Raw genomic sequence first — 22,385 nt, forward strand, 5'->3', positions numbered from 1 at the left:
CCAAACTTGCTTTATGACAGACATTATAAAAAATAACCATTGCTAAAAGTCCAGTGCAATAATACCACCTTCATCACTTCCACCAATACATTTGATGGCGGAATGGAACGTTGTCTTGAAGATCCTTTTCCATTCCAAATATAGCAAGGCAGTTACTGATTCGGATGATTGAGTATGGAATCATTGCTATTCTCCTACCCCTACCTCAACATCCTAGCAACAGCTTATATACCACTGTCCCTAATCAATTTTCAATACAGCTGCCAAGTTACAGAAAGGCTGGGATAAATGTTAAAAATACTACATACACAGCTATTGTTACATAAAACCATCTGCATACGCAGAATGAGGATAAAACAGAGAAACCAAAAATATAAGATTGAAGGGCTCAATAGAAAACATGTAGATATATACAGAAATCTAAACAGTGAATATATTATCTACATATAAATGTAGTGGAACAAAAAAGAAAATTCTACTTACCCTGTAAGCATCTGTTCGTGGCGTATAGTGCTGTAGATTCACATGCTCTACATACTCCTGCCATCTAGTGTTGGCTGTGTGAAACTTATTTTTCTTCAAAGAGGTTTTTTTGAATCACAAGGTACAGCGACTCCTCTTATAGTTGATAATACGCATCAGCTCCATTGTTAGATTGATTTCCCGAAAAGCGGATGAGAAAACAAATGGAGCACAGAAATGAAAGAGGCGTCATGCAGATAGACACAAATTGAAGGCAAAGTATCTACAACATCTGAAGGCTGCCGGGGAGACGGTTGGGTGCATGTGAATCTACAGCACTACAAGCCCTGAACAGATCCTGACAGGGTAACATTTTCATTCATGTCATGTGTAGCAGTAGATACACGCTCTGTATAGACTATAAAGCAGTTTTCCCATAAGCGGCGGTTAGCCAGAGGATGTGGAAAAAGACTAAAAGTGTATATAGTACAGCCTGATCAACTTAGGCATGTTGGCATGCTAGAAAATCAACACAATAGTGCTTGGTAAACGTGTGGGGTAGACCAAGAAACTGCTTTGCAGATATCAGCTTTTGGGATGTTACCTAGAAAACAATGAAGGCTGCAATCTTGCATGTGGAATTAGACCTAGGTGGAGTAGGGAGTTGTCTTCTGGCTGTGGTGTAGCAGGTCTGGATGTATTTGACCATACATCGAGCTAAATCTGCCTTTGAAATGGCACAACCTTTGTGTAGAGCACGGTAAGCAACAAAAAGTTGTTGAATTTACTAAAGGATTTTGTCCTGGCGATGTAGTACATGAGGACCCTTGAAACGACTAATGAGTGGAGGGCCCATTCTGCGACTGAGTGAGTTTGGAAGAATACCAGGAGCTTAATTGTTTGATTAAGGTTGAAAGGAGAGAGGAAATTTGTTTTCTTTTCTGAGGACTACTTTGCTAACGTGAACCTGCAAGAAAGGTTCTTTGAGAGTAAGAGCTTGGAGCACATCTGCACGCCTGAGAGACGTTACTGCAACTAGAAAAGCAGCTTTCCAGGCTAGAAATTAAAGAGGGCACAAGTGAAGGGGCTCAAATGGGGGGCCCATGAGTCTAGTAAGAACTATATTAAAATTCCTCCCTGGGTACCTTTAGGGATAACCCTTTAAAGTCCTTCTATGAAGGCTTTTAAGATGGGAATCCTGAAAAGTAAAGTGTTCCCTGTTTTGCAAGTAGTCTGCGACGGCAGCCAAATGAAGACAAAAGGAAGTATAAGCGAGGCCTGCAGATTGTAAATGATGCAGATAGCACACAATGTCTTGTACCTCTAGCTGCAAAGAAGTGTTTAGGTAGGTAGTAATGTATGAATCTTTTTCATTTCGCCCCATAGTAAGCACCTTAGAGAGACAGCAAACCTCTCTGGGAATGGACATACATTCCGAAGGTAAGTTGAGGTAACCAAACTCTAGGAGCTCCGAAGCCAAATCAGAAGGTTTAGCTGCCTGGGGTTGGGATGTCCGAGTGTGCCCTGATGTGAGTGAGGAGATCTCGTCGGCAGGGCTGCCTCTTGAGAGGAACTACAAATCAGGCTGTTCCACATGGGAGCTACCAGGATAAGTGTGAGATGTTTCCCACAGCCTCAGAACCACATGCAGAAGTAGTGACACAAGAAGAAAAGCATAGGCAATTATCCTTGAACAATTTATCCACAGTGCATTACCTAGGGACTGGGGTTGTGGGAACCTGGACGCAAAGGTCCGGGAGGAGGACTTGTTTCCAGAAGTAATATATGGGAGTCATGTCTGTTCTGACTAAGAAGACTGTGTGGTACACGTGGCATGACAGAAGAAATCTTTGAGGGCTAATTGGACTGCTTGTAGTTAGATGCAGTTTATATGGAAGTCCAGCTGGAAAGTGGTCCACATTCCCTGTAGTGATTTTTTGCTGATGCACCCCGCACCCTGTGTGGTAGGCGTCTGTGGTAATGGTCATTTGGTGGGGGGGAACAGATCTCGGAAGGGACTGACCTGCAACAGGTTGCTGCTGTTCCACCACTGCAGAGAGCAAGAAGTACTGGCCCAAATCAAAACTAGATTCTACACTGACTCTCCGTCTGTGACCATTGTGCTGAAAGGCACTCCTGAAGTAGGTGCATATACAGTTGCATATGTGTAACAACGTCGGTTCAAGAGGCCATCGTGCCGATTAAGAGCATTACCATTCTGACCTTTAACTGGCGATTTGGCTGGCAAATGGACAGCAGAAGCTGTGCTGGGCTAAGCTTTCCCGGTGCCAGAATTGAGAAAGGCCTCCCAGAAAGGGCTGTATTTGAAGGAGTTGGAGGGGAGACTTGATTAGATTAATGATAAAGCTGAGATTGTGTAGAAGATCCAATGTGACCTGAGAGTGGGTCAAGCAGTGCTGCCTGCTTGGCCACTTGATCAGCCAGTAATCTACGCAAGGAAAAACATGGATGCTGCTCCTCCACAGATAAGTGGCTACCACGTTCAGGCAATTGGTAAAAATTCTGGGGGCACAATAACCCCGAAAGGCAGTACTTTATGTTGTCCACTTACCACAAACCTGGTAAGTGGACAACATTACGGCGGTGAGCCAGGTGGATTGGGATGTGGAAATAGGTGTCCTTCAGGTTGAGAGCAGTCATGAAGTCACCTTGTTGAAGGAGGGGAATGACATCCTGGAGCATGACCATGTGGAAGTGCTCCGAAAGGACACACTTGTTGAGGGGCCTGAGGAAGAGGATAGGTCTGATGGACAGTCTTGGGGATGAGAAAATACAGGGAGTACACCGCTTTGCCCTACTGTTGTAAGGGTACAAGTTCTATAGTGCCTTGGAGTATGAGTGCCTGAAATTCGTCTTGGAGGAGGTGCTGGTGTTCTGGGGCAAGAGAGAGTGTTTGTGAAAGGGGATGTTTGGTGGTTGAGCTATGAGTTTTAGACAGTAACCGTGCTGTAGAATGGCGAGGACCCATTGATCTCAAGTGATTCTTTGCCATTGTGGGAGGAACACCTGCAATCCTCTCCTGATAGGTGATATGAGGTTGGGGGAAGGGAGAGAGTCACTGCTTAGCTGGAGTGCCAACCTTTGTCGCACCCCCTCTGCCCAGGAGTTGTTACCCCTAGAGGGTCCCCTGGAGGGCTGCTGATGTTGCTGCTGTCTCTGATAGGTGGCGGAATGGTTCAGGGAGGTGGCTTTGGCACCACCACATAATTGAATCCTGCAAAAGGAACCACGAAGCGACGGGGCCTGAAGAGCCTTTATTGCCTTGGAAGTATCCATATATTTTTTGATCTTCTCCAGCATCTGATCAACTTGAAGTCCGAAGAGGTGTTCCTCATCAACTGGCAAGCTGATCAGATGCTGCTGGACTTCTGGCTTAAAGCCGAGACACGAAAGCCAAGCGTGGCACCGGATGAGGACACTGGTGTTTATTCCTCTTGCAGTGGTGTCAGTTGCATCTAAGGCACACCTAATGGTAGCATTAGAGATAGTCTTACCCTCAAAAACAAACTTTTGTTTACTGGAAGAGTTCATGCAAAGCCATCAATTAATCTTAAAATACATAGACATTCCATTCTCATGCTGCCCCGTTTCAGCATGTTATAAAACCCCAGAATCAAAACCAACACATCGTATTCTTCCAGCTCATCCCTTGATAGATACAAATATTGCACATTATCCCAAGTTTTAGCAGCTATAATCACACCCCATTCTTTTCCAAACCTTCCCATAGTCTCAGAAATGTACTGTATGTGTCCGACCTCAGGGTAAAGCAACGTTCTAGTCTCTTGATTTTTAAAAATTTAGACCACCAATGTTGGAAGGAGGGAACCGCTTCGGACTGCCAATTTTTCAGGTTTATGGATCTTGCTATAAGAGTAATCAAAAAAGTTTTTTCTTCTGCAATGGCTTTATGTTGACATCTGATGAACAGCCCAATGGTGCTGCCTACATATCATTTGAAAAATTTATATTTACAGTACATAAGCAGTATCCCTGTATAGCGCCCAATGCTCTGTAATTATTAGGCAATTCCAGATGATACGTTTTCAATTGCTCTCACCCTCCATCGAGCATCAAAAGAATTTTACTGATATCTAAGGACTGGTTTTATGAAACAACTAGTGTTCTGTATAGCAGCCATTTAGTGTAACATTGCATGCGGTGGAGACCCGCCCTATTTAACAAGGAGAAATTAGAGAGATTGAGCTTATTCCAGGTCTCTGCTGAAATCAGCAAGCCCACCTTCGACTGCCATTTCCATTGAGTTTTGCTAAAAACCTCAAATTCCATATGTTGTCTAAATCTGGCGACCCAGTGCCTGATAGATCTGCGTATACTGGACTCAATCTGTTCATTTACTAGATCAAGGCTTACCTTCATTCTTCTGGGGTCTAATTATGTTAACAAAATGCTTACACGAGTAAAAGAACATTGAATCAGGATTTTCGAATGCCTGTTGGTGGGTTACATTTTGGTCCACCCTTTCCATGTGTCAGGGTTTAAGAAATCAGCAATACAATAATAGCCATTCCTCTCCCAACTATGGGCGGTCTTCTTATCCCTTATGGAATGCAACCCTGTTGTAATATCCATTAGGCGAGTTGCACCATTAATGGCTGGTATATCATAATGTTTAAGCAATTGCTTTTTTCATTTTAGAGATCATTGCAGCACCTTATATCTAACTTTTGTGGGTATTTAGTGAGGCGTAGAAAATAATTTATCTTATATTCTTGTAGGATTACATGTAAAAAAAAGGATCAGTGTGAAGTGCCCCATTTGGGATATTAGGTCTATGTCCGGTCGTCGCCATTGTTGAAAGAATGGGTGTAGGACTTGTATATTGATTTCCCACTCGTGAACTTGTTGGTGTGTCCTGGTGAGGAGATCCGCCAAGTCGTTGTCTACTCCTGGACTGTATCGTGGGAACAACTGAAAGTTGTGTTGTGGAGCAAACTTCCAGATTTTCTGTGCTAGAACAGACAAGTGTGGAGATCTGGTTTCCCCTGTTTTTGCAGAAAATACATGGTAATCATGTCTATTTTGATTAAGACCACTTTACCTGTGAGATGAGGAAGGAATACCTTTATCACTAGATGAACATCTAACAGCTCTAGGTGATTGATTTGTAGAAGAGATTGCCTGTTTGTCCAGTGCCTATGTACAGTCATTTCCTGTGAATGTGCTCCCCATCCAGCCATTGATGCAGCTGTTATGGTTGTTTGCAGAACTGGGTCTATAAACGTCCGTCCCTGTAACAGATTTCTGGAGTTCCACCATTGCACAGAGTGGCAAACTTGACAGCTGATCAACACTAGATCGTCCAATTGACCCTCCTCTTTAGACCACTGTTGCATTAAGCACTATTGTAAAGGTATCATATTGAGTCTGGCTGAGGTAGTATGTCTATGCATGATCCCTAGGAGATGCATAACTGTTCTCACTGATATTGGATTTTGAGGCTGAAACTGTGGCATCAGGGTTTTGAAAGTTTGAATCCAGGCTGCATTTGAGTAAGCTACTCCTATTTGACAATTTATTATGGTTCCTAAGTAAGGCTGTACTTGAAGAGGATACAGGTGTGATTTTACTGCATTGATTGTAAAACCCAGTTAGAGTAGTAAACGTACTGTCGTTTGTGAATGTGTTGCAAACATTTGTGATATGTGTTGCTCCTGATAAGCCAGTCTTCTAGATATGGAAAAACAAGTATATTTTGTCTTCGCAAGTGGGCTGCTACCACTGTCAGACATTTGGTAAACATCATGGGGGCTGTGGTGACCCTGAACTGAAGTACTTTGAATTGAAATTGTTGTCCATTGAAGGCAAACCTGAGGTATTGCCTGTGTGCTGGGTGAAATGGAATTTGAAAATATGCATCGTTTAGGTCTAAGGCAGTCATGAAGTCTCCATGTTGGAGAAGTGGTATGACGTCCTGAAGAGTAACCACATGAAAGTGTTCTGAAAGGATGCACCTGTTTAGAGTCTGAAGTCTGGGATGGGTCTTAGAGCTCCATCCTTTTTGGGTATAAGGAAGTAAAGGGAATAGACCCCGGTGCCTTGTTGTAATGGCACCAGTTCTATTGCTCCTTTGTTCAGTAAAGCTTGAACCTCCTCTTTGAGGTAGCTTTTGATGGTCCGTTGATAATCTGTGAGTGTGAGGTGGAATGTTTGGTGGTGTTGAAGTGAGTTCCAGACAATAACCATCTTGGATAATATCGAACACTCATTGATCGGATGTGATAGTTCTCCATGAGGGAAGGAAGTATTGTAGTCTTTCCCCAACAGGTGTTATGTGATCAGGGGGAATGATAGGTGAGTCAAGCCTTGGTGTTGGAGGATGTACTGTTTTTGTTAAAACCTCTTTTACCTCTGCCTCTTTTATTGTTTCCTCTATAGGACTGCCTATAATATCATCTAGGAGAGGGTGTTTGATTTTGTATTTTGTTGAAGGAGGTGGATGTGTTAGTGGAGGTTGTTTTTGATCCACTGCCATAAGAGGAGCAACGAAAAAGTGCCCCTTTTAGAATGTGAGAGTAAGGCTCCCATTGATTTAGCAGTCTCATTGTCTTTAATTGTTTTTTGGAGAGTATCCACTTGTGGCCCAAAAAGATGCTCTCCATTAAAGGGAAGGACCAGTACATTTAGTTGTACTTCTGGTTTAAAACCAGATATTCTCAACCAGGCATGTCTCCTTAGTATAAGGCTGGTGTTTAATCGTCTAGCTGCTTATCAGCAGCATCAAGGGCACATCTTGTGTTTGTATTTGAGATGAGTTTGCCCTCTGATGAAATTTGGCCTGTACTTTTTTATGTTCCTCTGGGAGATGTAATATTTCTTCCATTTCGTACCAGTGTGCCCTATCATACCTTGATAACAGACCTATGGAATAAGCAATTCTCCAATGATTAGATGATTGTGCTGCTACCCTTTTTCCTGCTGCATCTTTAGGTTTGCTCTCTTTGTCTGGTGGTGGAGCTTCACCAGTTCTGAGAGTTTGCTCTTATGCGAGCAGTAGCCACCTCTAAAGAGTCAGTGTAAGTTGGCTCCTAATATAAGTAGGGTCTGCTGGGGAAGGCTTATATTTTTATCAAATCTAGAAGTGATAATTTTTGATCTGACAGGTTCACTGAACATATCATTGTATGTCCGAACATTCCTTTTAACGCACAAGTTACTTACTTGTGTAACGATATATCTGTAAGAGACATTAGTTAGTGATAGATTCCTTACCTTAGAATATCCCCAGGCGTCAGACTGCATCTGGCAAGTTTTCGTCAGCAGTACCCCTGCGCGTCGGTAGGCGTCTTCGTACTGCTCCGCATACTTCGCTGGCTTCGTAGCCGTTGAGATGACATCGTCAGATCTACTTAGACGCGCCCACACGCGCTGACGTCAGTTCTGTACACAACATTTCCGCGCCAGAATCGCAGAGCCATGCCAGAGACCGACTACTGGTGCAATAGAACTAGGGCCCTGAAAGGGATGACCTGAACCCTAGAGAACAGTTCGCAGAACGGGGAGGATGGGCGGGCGGTAAGGAATCTATCACTAACTAAGGTCTCTTACAGATATATCGTTACACAAGTAAGTAACTTGTGCATCTGAAAGAGACACGTTAGTGATAGATTCCTTACCTTAGAATACATACCCAAGCAATACCAACCCCGGTGGTGCATCTGCAAAGTGAGATTACACCAGAAAGTCACGGAGAACTAAACGGCCAAAAAAGCCATCTCTCCGGACCGGACTGTCAAGGCAATAGTGCTTAGTGAAAGTATGCAACAAGGCCCAAGTGGCCGCTTGACAGATGTCTTGCAGGGGGACACCACGTCCCAATGCTGTGGTAGCTGCTGTCACCCTGGTATAATGGGTGTGCAGCCCAAACGGAGGTTCCTTTTTAGCCAGATAGTAACAGGCTTTAATGCACAAGAAAACCCATCGGGAGAGAGTCCGCTTGTGCGCAGCCCAGTATTTCTTGGCGCCCACGTAGTCAGCAGAGAGCTGGTCATCCACCCGGAACTGTTGTGTGCGGTTAACATTGAAAGGGAGCGCACGTTTTGGGTCCAGCCGGTGGAGCCTCTCCTCTTCTCTTGAAGGGTGCGGAGGCGGAAAGAAAGTAGGCAGAGTTACAGTTTGCCCGAGATGGAAGGCAGAGAATACTTTTGGTAGAAAGGAGGGAAGCAGTCAAAGCATAACCTTGTCCGGATGAATCGCCAGGAAAGGAGGTTTGCAGGAAAGAGCCTGGAGCTCACTCACCCACCCACCGAGCGGAGGTGATGGCCACCAGGAAGACAGTTATCAAAGTCAATAACCGCAAAGGACAGTTATGAAGAGGCTCAAATGGAGCGCACATCAGATATGTGAGAACCAGGTTCAAGTCCATTGAGGCATCACAAAAGGAATAGGAGGGAAAAGGTGAGTAATGCCTTTGAGAAATCTATTGACAACCGGGGACTAGAAAAGAGAGGGCTGATCAGGCAACCTAAGAAAGGCTGAAAGAGCAGAGAGGTAGCCCTTGATAGTGCCCAAAGCAGAGCCCTGCTGGGCCAAAGAAAGGAGGAACAATAGGACGTCGGAAAGAGGGGCAGCAAGAGGATCAACAGATTTTGCTGTGCACCAGGCCACACATTTTTTCCACCGAAAGGCATATACCATTTTAGTGGCGGGACGCCTGGCTGCCAGAATCACATTACAGACTTCTAGAGGCAAGTCAAATGGAATCAGCTGTCGCCGCTCAATCTCCACGCAAGGAGGTGGAGGCTGGACAGGTTCGGGTGGAGGACCGTCCCCTGTTGCTGCGACAGGAGATCCTCCCGAAAAGGCAGTCGGATCGGGGGATCCACGCTCATACCGAGTAGCTCGGGACACCAAACTCTTCGAGCCCAGTCCGGTGCCACAAGAATGACTTCGGCCCGGTCGCGCCTGATCTTCTTCAGCACTCTGGGCAGAAGTGGTATAGGTGGAAAGGCGTACAACAGACCGTAACTCCACTCGCGACGAAAAGCGTCACCTAGCGAGTGCCGCCTTGGAAACTCCAACGCGTAGAACTGCTGACATTACGCGTTCTCTTCGGTGGCAAAAAGATCTGACCATGGTTCTCCCCACTGCTGAAAGAGACCTTGCACCACCTCCGAGTGAAGACGCCATTTGTGATGCAACACGCACCGTCGGCTGAGTTGGTCCGCCCTGGCGTTCAGTGAACCTGCCAGGTGTTGACCCACCAAGGAAATGCCTTAACGGTCCAGCCACGTCCAGAGACGTAGAGCCTCCTGACATAGGGTCCACGACCCCACCCCGCCCTGTTTGTTGGGAGTACCACATGGCGGTGGTGTTGTCTGTGAACACCTGCACTACTCTCCCCTTGACAGAGGGAAGGAATCCTTTCAGTGCAAGTAGGATCGCCCTGAGCTCCAAAAGGTTGATATTGAGCTTGGACTCCGCCAGAGACCAGAGGCCTCTAATCTCCGTCTCTCCCATGTGGCCGCCCCATCCCAGGAGGGACGCGTCCATCACTACTGTGTGCTCCGGTTGGGGAAGGGAGAGGGATCTGCCGCTGACCCAACGCTGGTTCGTGAGCCACCACTGCAAGTCCTGTGCAGTGCCCTCTGAGATCTGGACGTAGTCGGACAGGTTCTCCCGATGCTGCGTCCACTGGAACTTCAGGTCCCACTGCAGAGCCTGCATATGCCATCTGGCATGATCGATCAGCAGGATGCAGGAGGCCATGTGGCCCAGCAGCCTCAGTGTCTTCCTGACCAAAACCCAGGACCAGGGCCGAAAGATCGGAATCATAGCCCAAATGTCCTGGACTCGCTGTTCGGGAGGATAAACTCGAAACTGCACCGAATCCAGAACTGCTCCGATGAAGAGGAGCTTCTGAGAGGGAATCAGGTGCGACTTTGGCACGTTGATGGAAAACCCCAGCAAATGCAGGAGGTCGGCCGTAGTCTGGAGGTGGGAGATGACTGCCTGGGGCGAGCCCGCTTTTAACAGCCAGTCCTCGAGATAGGGGAAGACTGAAACCCCTGATCTGTGCAGATGAGCTGCAACCACCGCCATCACTTTCTTGAACACCCGAGGGGCGCTGGTAAGGCCGAAAGGGAGCACGGTGAACTGAAAGTGCTTGTGGCCCACCGTGAACCGTAGGTAATGTCGGTGGGCTGGCAGGATGGGAATATGACAATAAGCATCCTGCAAGTCCAACGCTACCAGACAGTCTTGCGGGTCTAGAGCAGACAAGACCTGAGCTAGCGTGAGCATCTTGATCTTCTCCTTCCGGAGGTAGCGATTGACGTTCCGGAGGTCTAAGATAGGGCGCAGACCTTTGTCCTTCTTTGGAACTAAGAAGTAGTGGGAGTAACAACCACTACCTACTTCTGGCATCGGAATGCGCTTGATGGCTCCCTTGGCCAAGAGGGCCGTAACTTCCTGCTGGAGAAGTGCCAAGTGTTCCCCCGACATGCGGTGGTACTGAGGTGGCATGGCTGGAGGGGTAGATTCGAAGGGGAGGGAGTAGCCCCTGCGGACTATTTGCAGAAACCACCTGAGGTTATGGAGCGCCAGTGGGGAAGGTGATGGTGAATCCTGCCACCCACTGGCATCAGGTGGGTCTGAAACACCGGACTAGGAAGGTTTAGAGGTTGCGGCGGCAGGGGAGGTGGTGGACTGACCCGTCCGCTGTCCCCGGGATCCGTCACGGCGGGTCCCACATCAGCGGCTGCGCTGAGATTGTGGCTGCGCAGACTTGCGGGTCTGAAAAGAATACACCTGGGCGCCCCGACCTTGACCACGAAAGGACCGAAAAGCAGACCCCGAGGGATTACGCGCGGTGGAGAGACCCAAGGACTGGGCCGTAGCCAGGGAGTCCTTAAAGCGTTCCAGGGTGCTATCCGCCTTATCACCAAAGAGGCGTGTACTGTCAAAGGGCATGTCCAACAGGGTGTTCTGGACATTCCCAGAGAAGCCAGTAGTGCGGAGCCAAGCATAACGACGGAGCACCAAAGTTGTGAAAAGTGCCCTACCAAGAGAATCGGCTGTGTCAAGCCCACAAGGAATAGTGAATTTCGCAGCATCTCTCCCTTCAGTAATGGCTTGGGAGAGAACCGGCCGTGCTTCCACAGGGAACTGAGGTGGCACCTGTGCCACAGTGTCCCACACAGAATGGGAATAGCGGCCCTGCAGGCCCGCAGTATTCACCGCCCGCAACCCAGAGCTTGCATATGTGAAAATCTTTTTTCCAAATTGCTCCAGTTTCCTAGATTCCTTGTCCGGAGGAGCAGAAGGGAACGCACTCAGCGAGGCAGAAGCCTGGACAACTAGACTCTCAGGCGTCGAGTGTTGTGTGAGAAAGCTGGGGTTGCCGGGCGTTGGCGGCGCGCCACACCTTGTCTTGGGACTCCTGTGTTAGGTTTAATCCAGGTGCCCAACAGGATATCAGTAAGCGCTTCATTGAAGGGCAGTAACGGCTCCGCAGAGGAGGACTGCAGGTGCATGTACAGAAGAGAGCTCGAGATTAAGAGCCTCAGCTGCCTGATGTAAAACCACCGAAAAGGTCCCAACCTCCTCCCTGGCCACGGAAGAAGAGGACAGAGTGCCAGGGTGTGGAGAGAAATCCAGATCCACTGGACCCTCTACATCGCCTTCCCACTCAGCCTCATCCTCACATTGAGCTGCAAGAGGGTCCTCAGACCCCTCCCAGTATTCCCCTTCGTCCACCGATTGCTGAATGGGCCGGTAAGGACGAGGTGCCCTGGGAAACGGGATAAACTCCCCTCCAAGAAATGGAATGGGAGGGTAAGATACCAGACCCAGGTCAGCGCCGTCCGGCGCCAGTGGCGATGCCGCGCCCGGCGCAGGATCCAGGGCCGGTGACGAAGCTGGTGGCGCCGCAGGGTATGGTGCCGGCGTAGCTGAGGCCAGAGGCGGCAGAATGGGGGCAAACCCTTCCGACGGATCCGCGGGGCCAGAAGGCGCTCCGGAAGGACCCGGCGGGGCAAACAAATGACGCAAGGCAGACACAAAGGCCTGCACCTCGTTCGAAGATGCGTGCAGCCCTAGAAAGGGAGGGTAGGCCGCAGACAACAACGGGGGCTCGAACGGAGCTGGGGGGGACTGACCGCTCACCCCCTCCACCGCGTTCCGCAACCAGTGAGGGGTAGAAGAAGAGCGATGCCGCTTCTTCGACTTTTTCTGGCGCCAAAACTCACGTTTCCCCAATTCCGACGAGCGATGCCGATGGCTCCGCGACCGGTCCCTTGACCTCCCACGGGATCTGGACCTTGAGCTTCGCAGAACCGTTTGCCGGACCTCCAACAACTTTCGGGAACGCTCCCACAAAGCTTTTGGAGCCATGGCCCGGCAATCAGGGCACGCCTCGGGGTAATGGGAGTGCCCCAAGCAGAAGAGACACGTTGTGAGGGTCAGACACCGACATGTTGCAACGGCATGCCCTACAGGACTTAAACCCGGGCATCTCTATTGCACCAGGAGTCAAGCACACGACAAAAGAAGTTGTCAGAAACCAAGTTAAACTTTTAACTAGGGGTACCGCTCTCTGCGCGGAAAAAGAAAGAACTGACGTCAGCGCGTGTGGGTGCGTCTAAGTAGCTCTGACGACGTCATCTCGGCGGCTACGACACCAGCGACGTACACAGAGCCGTACGACGACGCCTACCGACGCGCAGGGGTAATGCTGATGAAAACTTTCAGGATCCAGTTTGACGCCTGGAGATATTCTAAGGTAGAGATCTATCACTAGCATGTCTCTTTCAGATATGGGAAGATACTGTGTAGATCTTTGTGTAGAGGAAAGAGTTTCAAATAAAAATCCTCCTTTATTTCCTCAGTATGTAATGGCACCTTAAGGAAATTAGCTGCGCTACTGATAATGCCAGGTTATGCATTGGTTTAATCAGGTGGGGCGGGCTTAGATGGATAAAGATCCAGATCTGTGTTATCTGGTGGATCTGTGTCAAATGTATCCCGGTCATCCTGTGGGGATATTGATTGTTGATCCTCATCCTTTCCATCCCCTGTAAAATTATGTAATGACTCCTCTGGTGAATGGATGTATTCATGAACTGGGGAGTTTTGTGGTGATGAAGTGGGCCGTAGCCCTAGAGTCCTTAAAGCGTTCCAGGGTGCTATCCGCCTCATCACCAAAGAGGCGTGTACCATCAAAGGGCATGTCCAACAGGGTGTTCTTCACATCCCCAGAGAAGCCAGTAGTTCAGAAACAAGCATAACGACGGAGCGCCACAGTTGTGGAAAGTGCCCTACCAAGAGAATCAGCCATGTCAAGCCCACAACAAATAATATCGGTAATGGCTTGGGAGAGAACCGCCCGTGCTTCCACAGGGCACTGAGGTAGCACCTGTGTCAAAGTGTCCCACACAGAATGGGAATAGCGGCCCAGCAGGAACGCAGTATGATAGAGTTGGTATATGTTGTAGGGGAAGAGGGCTAAAGCAAGGTGGACTGGTAGCTTTATCCAGTTTCTTTCTGATTTTTGTAGGAATGTCTATTGTCTCTTGTAAAGAGAGTTGTCTCTTTGCAGGTTATGCCCTGAGTGGGCCTGGTGAGTATTCTTCCTGTATCAGGATGGATTACTAAGTGTTTTTGTTGAGAATTCAGTTGCTGGTGTAATTCCTCAAGTACTGGTTGTACAGACTGTGGAAAGTGCGCAACTGTTTGCTTTTTGAGCTCCAAATTAGCTTCTCTCCTGCAGTTTTTGAAGCTGATTGTTTGGTCTCCCAAGCTTTGGATTTAGATGCGGAGTCAGAGCGCTTTTTCGGATCCTAGGGTTTCTGTTCCGAAGATGTGGACACGTCTGCTTTACAATGTTTCGGTGCCGAGACTGTGGATTCTGAGGTGGACTGTTTCGGAGCGAGGAGCTGAGCCGAGGCCAGACTTACCAGAATCGCCCAGTCAGTGGTGATCATGGCCCGAAGGCAGTAAAGGCCCAACAGCAGACTTTTGTAATGTATGTTGTTTGGTAGGAAGAGGATGTGGCAATTTACTCACAGTTGTTGCCCTGATGAGAGGGTATCTTGTTCTGTGTTTGAATCGGAACTCTGTTCCAGAGAGAAATTACCCTCATTTGCAGCGGACAGATGTGCTTCCATTTCTGTTTCTGGTTCCTCCAAACAGAAAATGTCTGGTGTTTCATTGATTCTGAGTAGATACATTTGTAGTCTTTTAGCTTTACGATCTCATTGAATTTACTTTCACCTGAATGATTTGCAGGCCTCACAGGTTTGTTCCTGATGATCGGGAGATAGGCAGGAAATACACACCTTCTGTAAGTCTGTATGCGGAAATTTAGAAGGACAGGAAGGACAAAATTAAAAAAAGGTGTCCATTCCATCACCCTCTGGTCGTTTTGTAAGAAAACCGTATGAGAGAATTTCCGCCCTGATGGGGCGAAGGCCCCGAAAGGTGAGATGGAATCGAGTTCCCCCAGTCAAATTCGATGTTAAAATACTTTTTGTCCAAGTAGACATTGAATCTCAATCACAAACAATACCAACAGTGTTAGAAAAGGATCCTAATGACGGTGCAACCCGGAGCAGAGGAGCACATGACTGAACCTGACGATGTAAATAAACAATCTAAAGATGGAGTCGATCACCATGCACACTGCAAGCAAGAGGAGTCACTGTAACTCATGACTCAAACAACTTTTTCGAAGAAAGATGACTTGCACACTTCCGAGCCCAACACTAGATGGCAGACTTATGCTAAGCATGTGTATCTATAGCCACACATGCTATAAAAATATATTTATGGTGACAGAGAGTTAAATAATTAAACATGTATGTATCAACAAAAGAAAATTCATATTTAAAGATACAAAAATAAAGTCTGCAGACAAAACTGACATAACAGTATGGAACTACAGTGGGATCATACCACATAGAAAAGAAACAGCAAGTTGCCTAAGACACCACCACTAAGCAATGGCAGTATAAATATGAATAAGATGTTAAGTATGGAAATTAAAGCTCCTTCTGTGAGGGCGATGTAGGTTTGTTCCGTACAGACTTCTCAATAAAGATACTTAAAAAAAGTATGGAAAAGAACCTTGATAGCATAGTGAACACCGAGGTTAGTATGTGGCCTTAATATTATGAAAAGTGACCTATTTACAGATGATTTAGAAAAAAGTCCCCTAAATGGAAACCGGAAACTCTAAAGGATTCCATAACTAAAGAAGCTGAACAGTCTATAAAAAGAACATCAATTTGTATATGACATCCAGGGACCACACTTTGCACAGTGTAAACCCAACTACCCACTACTAGAGACAGGTAAATAAAGAAGAGTTGTCCCCTAGAGGAGCAATGATCCTGAGTGATAGGAATAAAAGTCTCCTATAAAAGGAAGAAGTTATGAGGTCAAGACCTCTTCCCCTCAAAGACCACCTATAAGAACACCTTCATAGGCAAGAAAAGGTACACCATTAGAGGGAAATGTCCTTCAGAAAAGAAGTAAATCCTTAGTAATAATGCACAGTTTTTAACAAACCGAAAAGAGTCAAAAACATTCATATCCTTAAAAATAGAAGGAATAAAATAGCCTGCGAGACTATGTCTGCCTGGAGACGTATAATAGAAGGATATAATCCCAGGAAAACAAACAAACATGCTCAAAGAACATGTACAAACCCACAATGTCTACACTGGGGTTGAGTGCTTGCAACGTTCAACACTCCGTCCATTATCCCCTTTGGTTTTGCTTTGTTCGCCCTAAGTTGGCAGGGTATGCCCAGACGTGGGTCCCTTGCTCACTTTGCCACTGGATTCAGACTAGCCTGGCTGATGACAGCTGATTAGCCAGAAACCGGTCCCGGGATGCTTGTTTCCAGTCCAGGGAAGACATGGCTTGGCAGTTCGGGCTGGACTGTTCCCATGAGGCACAGGGTCAGACTGATTTGCATATGGCCATGTCTGAACTGGGGTGGCAGAGTGTGCTAAAGAATGATGATGGATTAAACCCAGATCAGTTGCCTGGGGGTGAGTGCTTGCAATGTTCAACACTCCGTCCATCATCCCCTTTGGTTTTGCTATATATGTATCTGAAGCATATCTGCACAATTCAATAAGAGGCTGCTATGTGTATCTATGATAAAGTGACAAAGATAGAAAATATTGAAGGCAGTATTCATCCCAGAGTCTGGAAATTCTGACCAACTCCTCAAGCTTTTTCTTGAAGAGCGGGCAGCTGGATCCATCGTCAGTGACAAGATGATGCATAGTTGTCTGAAAAAGTAGAGGTTTTAGGAAAATGCAGAGGGAGCATCTGAGGTAGAACACCGTGAGCTTTCAGATGAAGATGAAAAAGGCCTGCTCTTCCAATAGATTAATTGTCAAATACTAAAAGAACAACTGATTTGTAGTGTCTACTGATGTAATGTTTTGGCAGTGGACAGATATAGTGGATTAAAGCAGGCTAAGATGAAAAATAAATTGTGTGCCTACCTAATGCACAGAAAGGGGGTGGTTAAACAGGTCTTCTAAGTTAGTTTGCTAGTGAGTGTTTCCTAAAGGAGAAACTGAAGGGTGTTTGCTTTGTTTTCTTTTTCATTTTTTGTTCTATGAGGCCCAATCTGTGTTGAAATTGGGAGAGGGGTTTGTAGCAGATTGGTCAGGGGAACATTGCAAATGTTCTAGAAGAGCATGTTTTACTTGTTGCTCTTGAACCATTCTTGGTTGTGTGAGGGTTGTGGGACAGCTACTGGGAATTTTTGTAAGCAGCATAGAAAACCTTTGTGGCACTTACACAGATGGCTTGAAAAGACAAGGGTAACAGTGGGTGGATAATTTTGAGGGCATCTACAATCAGGGGGCTGAAGGGAGTGTTAACATCCATGGTGCATCCGTGTCCGCTGGTAACACAGTGGTCTTCACGTTAGGTGAAGTTACAAAAGGCATTTTAGCCCTGTCTAGCAACAAGGCCCGGGCCCGAACAGCATGCTGCCAGACATGTTTAAAGGAAATATGGAGGTCTGGGCTCCTTTATTAACGCAGGTCCTGAATGCGGCTGTGCAGGAGGCGACGTTATCCTCTTGATCCACCGCAGTGATTGTCCCCATTTTTAAGAACGGGGATAAAGAGAACCCACAATGTTACCGTCCAATTTCTTTATTGGATTGCATGGTTAAGGTCTTAGGGAGGGTGATTCTAAATAGGATGAGTGACTGGGCAGATGAAAAGAAGATCGTGAGTGATGTTGCTTTCGGGCAGGGAGGTCGAAGGCAGACCAATGTTTGAACCTCCACTTAATTATTAATAAGTATACAGTGGCTTTGGCGGAATCCTTACACCTGGTTTTCATGAACTTGACGTCTGCTTTTGATAGGGTGAACAGAGCGAAGCTATGGGCTTTGCTCAGCGAGATGGTGGTCGATCCCAGTATTGTGGCTTTTTTGGCTGATCTCCACTCAATGACCTCAGCCTCAGTGCAGTTTTCTCAAGGTGCTAAGTGCACTCGATCATTTCGAACAAGTTGTGGGTTTCGGCAGGGGTGTTCACTGGCCCCTTTTCTGTTTACCTTGTATGTTAATGGACTGGAGTCTTCGCTTTTATCAGTCCCAGATGATTGTCCTAAGATTGGTGACAGATCTCTCCCTGTCCTATTATATGCGGGTGAAGCGGTCCTGATGGCTCGGACAGCTCAGGGGTTGGAACTGCTGTTGGCCAAGTATGTATCTTTTATGAGGCTCCTACACTTGTCGGTTAACTTTTCGAAGTACTACATAATGGTAGTGGGCCCCAAAGCAACAAGGAGCAAGACCTTCAAGGTATCTAATTTTATCCTGAGCAAAGTCAAGGCCTTCCCCTACTTGGGTGTTTTATTTGATGTTAATAATTGTTGGAAACTCTTGATTGTAGCCAAAAGATCAGTCTGTAAAAACTATGGGGGTGGTTTTTAGTTTTACACATAGGCTTGGGTCTAATGTACCGAGGGATCGCCTAAGAATTTATCAGGCCAATTGTATTGCACAGCTGCGGTATGGAAGTGAGGTCTGGGGGTATGTTAAGTTGGACCAGATTCAAACAATAGAGAATCATTTCTTGAATAGGTTGATCTAGGTCCCCCACTCAACTCCAGCACTGTCTGTACATGAGGAACTGGGTCTTGATTATGTCTCGGAACTGATAGCTCTAAGCCCGCTCATGTGCTGGATCAAGATTTGGAGCATGGCAGAGCTGAAGCTAAGCAGTTTAATCTTTGGGGACTGCCTGACGTTGGACTGGGTATCTAGCGGCCTTGTTTTCTATAGGGAGGCCAAACATTTTTACTAACCATACCTCCACTCTCCGTTCAGGAATTGGGGAGTGTCAAAACGGTTGTTCTTGGAACGTCCCCGTTTGGAAAGAGGAGGAATAGAACTATAGAATCCTTCAGTGAGGGGTCATATGCTTTTAAAAACTGTGCAGGGGATGGACCCGTATTTGGGCTTGGTTCACTCACAGCATGATAGGTTATTACTGGTCAGGTTTAATTAATTGCATCACATGCTGGTGGGTGGGTTCGGGAGGAAAGAAGGGCACCCTGCGGCTGCGACAATCTGTCTCCGCATGATATGCTCCATTTTATTATGTTTTGCCCTTACTTCAGCTGGCCTAGGAAGCAATTTTTAATCCCCTTGATGAAATCACTGAATTTTAAACAAGTCAGGCCTGCACTGATGTACCTTCAGATGCTCCCCTCCGACCGGGTGACCTTTTTGGTCCTAGCCTTTTTAAAAGCTGTCTGGGTGTCCAGGAAGTCAAGACCAGATTAACTATATTATTTGCTTTAATGTTCCTGTTTTTAAGAGTAATTCTATTGTCTATTTTTATGTATGACATTACTATTACTGACCTTGGACTTCGATTCTTTTATGTTGATTTTGTTTACCGAATAAAGATTTACTGATGATGATAAGGCACTGACAACTAAATGGATATGGTAGTTACTTCTCATCACCTGCCAACAGTTCTGACCTGGACACTGTCGCACAACTGCTCAAAGTAAAATAGTCCACGGATTGAAGATTTTGCCTCTTCTGCCACCAGTGAAACATATTGGTCCTTGGTATCTCCTAAACCTTGACTCTCCAACCAGCTGATGTCCATCTGCCACCGAACACATGTCAGTAACTGGAGAAAGGGAAAACAGTCATGAGAAGCCTGCTTTGATTCTGCTAACCCCTTTGGTGAAATCTCTTTTTGTGCTATCAATCAAACTGTTATTTTGTTAATGTTTTCTACTACTATGGCTTCCTTTTTCATGCTTTGCTTGATATCTGTGTCTTCATATTAATTGTGTTTATTTCCAAATTTCCTTAATATACTTTTGCGTTTGGTGTCTTGACAATATTTGGCTGGTAACCTTATTTTACTCAGCATCTGACGTTGCTTGGCTGTTGATGGTGGATGACAAGTTGACTGGAGCTGGTGAAGGTCACTATGCCATTGCTGTCACTTGCCAGGCTGCTGTAGGTGGATAAAGGGAGTTGGAGAACGTCACTGTGCAATTGTTGACTGCCATTTTAGGGCTTTATGCCACAGGATGATGCAGCTGGTGCAGATGGCAGCGGCAATAAGGTTCATCATCATGGCATTAGTGGTAGTTAATGTCCTGTTGTAGTTTCCAGTTGTCTGCCTTTTCTATGCTTCAGTTGATGTAGTCCATAATCTAAAATTAATGTAAATAGCTAAAAACAGGTGTGAAAATTCAGTCAATCCTAAAGAAATATGCAAGAGAAACTAATACACAAACTCACATGTGGCAAATACTGGTAGGGCAGCTGATTAATTTCACAGGATAATGATGCCATCTTCCTTATTCCTCTCCTGTCATTGCCCCACCCATCACCACTGACAGACAATAGAAAATGGACTTTGTAGGGCTAAGCGTATGGGTTTTTCATAGGCTTTAGAACTCACATTGACACATGCACCTCAATCCACAGGATAAATAAATGTTTTACAAAATAAACAGTTTTCTTTCACAAATTTCCCAGAAAATTTACTTTTGTCTACCACTATTAACCATAAAGAAGGAGAAGTAGAAAAAGAGGGAAATTTGATGGCAATCCCAAATTACATTTTCGATGGAAAAAGGAAGACCTAGAAAGAGGAAGCCTTTGGCAAACCAGACACAGAAATAAATCAGGGCAATGCTGGCTGAAAAGATGGAGATGGTCACTCCGACATGAGACAAAAACGGCAAAGGTAAAGTTTTGAATAATGAAAAGGAAGGTGTGCTTACCTTTACTAAAATGGCACCTATTTATTCCGGTTATAATTGTAAAGATAGAATATTTAACATTGCTTATTTGTATTGCAAACTTACCTTCAAAGGTGGGGCATTAAGAGTGGGAAACTGGATAAACCACATTGTGAGAATGTCAAGCCCCACAGTCAGGGAAATAAGGTGGTAAAAATTGTGAAGTTGAAGGAAGAAGGGTGAACGCATATTGCCGTTGACCAATAATTTCACTCAATATATTTACAAAGGAAGTTAGTGTTGATTTCAGAGGTTGAGCTGCTGCAGGTCATATCCTTGCCAATAGACAGTGTAAATTCAAACTATACTGCCTAATGATTCGAGTTAATTAACCTTCAAAATGTTCTCTACTTATGTGAAGCTGTGTTGAGGAAGAAGAATATCTGTCCAGCTATATCCCGCCACATTTCTTTACTTAGTGGGTGCAGTCCCAAACGCTCTTCTCAAGTTCCATGAAAGCCACTGTTTCCCCTGTGTGAGTCTGTACATTCAGAATGCACTTCCACAACGTATTGACAAAGTACCATCCATCTCTGTTTAAATCCAGTGAAGTCATGCAAACTGAGCAACTTTTGGTCATCTTCCCAATTGCTCACTTTAGGTTTAAATCTGTTTTTATTGTCACATTTGCACAACATGATAACAATTCTCAGCATGAGAGGTAACCCCTCTACTTCTCATTGTAGTTAATGCAACTTTTAAACCCCTAAAGAAAGAAGAAACAAAAGGAACCCCCCTCCCCCACAGCCCCAATACCAATTGCTCTGTAATGTGTGGTGTCGAGGGTTTGATTGTGGGTTGCTTTTGGGTGCTCTCCACACTTCAAGCTGCGTCAAGGTCAGTGAGGGCAGTGAGGCATAATATTCGCAAGTAGCAGGGACAGATCAACTCGGAATCCCTCAGTTAATAAGGCTATGAAGGTATGCCAGGTGGTTCTAAATGTATCGCCTCGCCATGTGAATGTAAGGGTGAGTTTTTCCATACCAAGTATGCTCCAAAGGCGTAGCAGCCATCCCGTGTGTGTCGGGGTAGAAGGTGACGCCCTGAGTGCTATAATGGTCTGATGGGTGGCCCCCAGCACTATACTGCTCTGACACCCTCTGCATGATGAGAAGGGGTAATTGAGAGGGTTTGGGAGGCCTAGCAGAGTACAGGATGGGAATCTGGGGAGCTGGGTGGAGAAGTGGATATCGATATCATCATCTAGTACCGAGGTCCAAAACGCTGTGATTATCTGGCAGTCCCAGAGTAGGTGTGTGAGCGTACCTTTTGCCCCGCATTGGCACCAACAGTTATCGCTGCTGTGAGAAAGTGGCTCTGTATATACTGTTCCTTAATAGGTACAGGGTGTACAGAGTCCACAGACCCTAAGGGTTTAACAGAGGTTAAAGTTAGATATAACCTTACTCTCTAAAGTGGTAGCTTGGTCGAGCAGTAAGGCAGTATCAGAGGACAGTGTAAAGCATTTGTTGTACACACTCAGTCAGCAAATGGTTCCACACACTCAATAACTGAACTCTAGGCCAATGGTTTATATATAAAAAATATATGCTTGTTTTATTTTAGAACCCAACACTTGGGATTAAAATATACTTTCTCGACAGGAGATGTTTCATATAAAT

At 46.0% G+C, this 22,385-nt stretch overlaps 1 protein-coding gene across 2 annotated transcripts in view; it reads right to left on the reverse strand.

The window, feature by feature from the left end:
• Positions 1 to 22,385, reverse strand: part of REV3L (REV3 like, DNA directed polymerase zeta catalytic subunit) — a 1,079,635-nt gene that overhangs the window by 354,929 nt on the left and 702,321 nt on the right. The gene's annotated exons all lie outside the window — the stretch shown is intronic.

The sequence above is a fragment of the Triturus cristatus genome, chromosome 6 (assembly GCF_964204655.1).
Source record: "Triturus cristatus chromosome 6, aTriCri1.1, whole genome shotgun sequence".
NCBI lineage: Eukaryota > Metazoa > Chordata > Amphibia > Caudata > Salamandridae > Triturus > Triturus cristatus.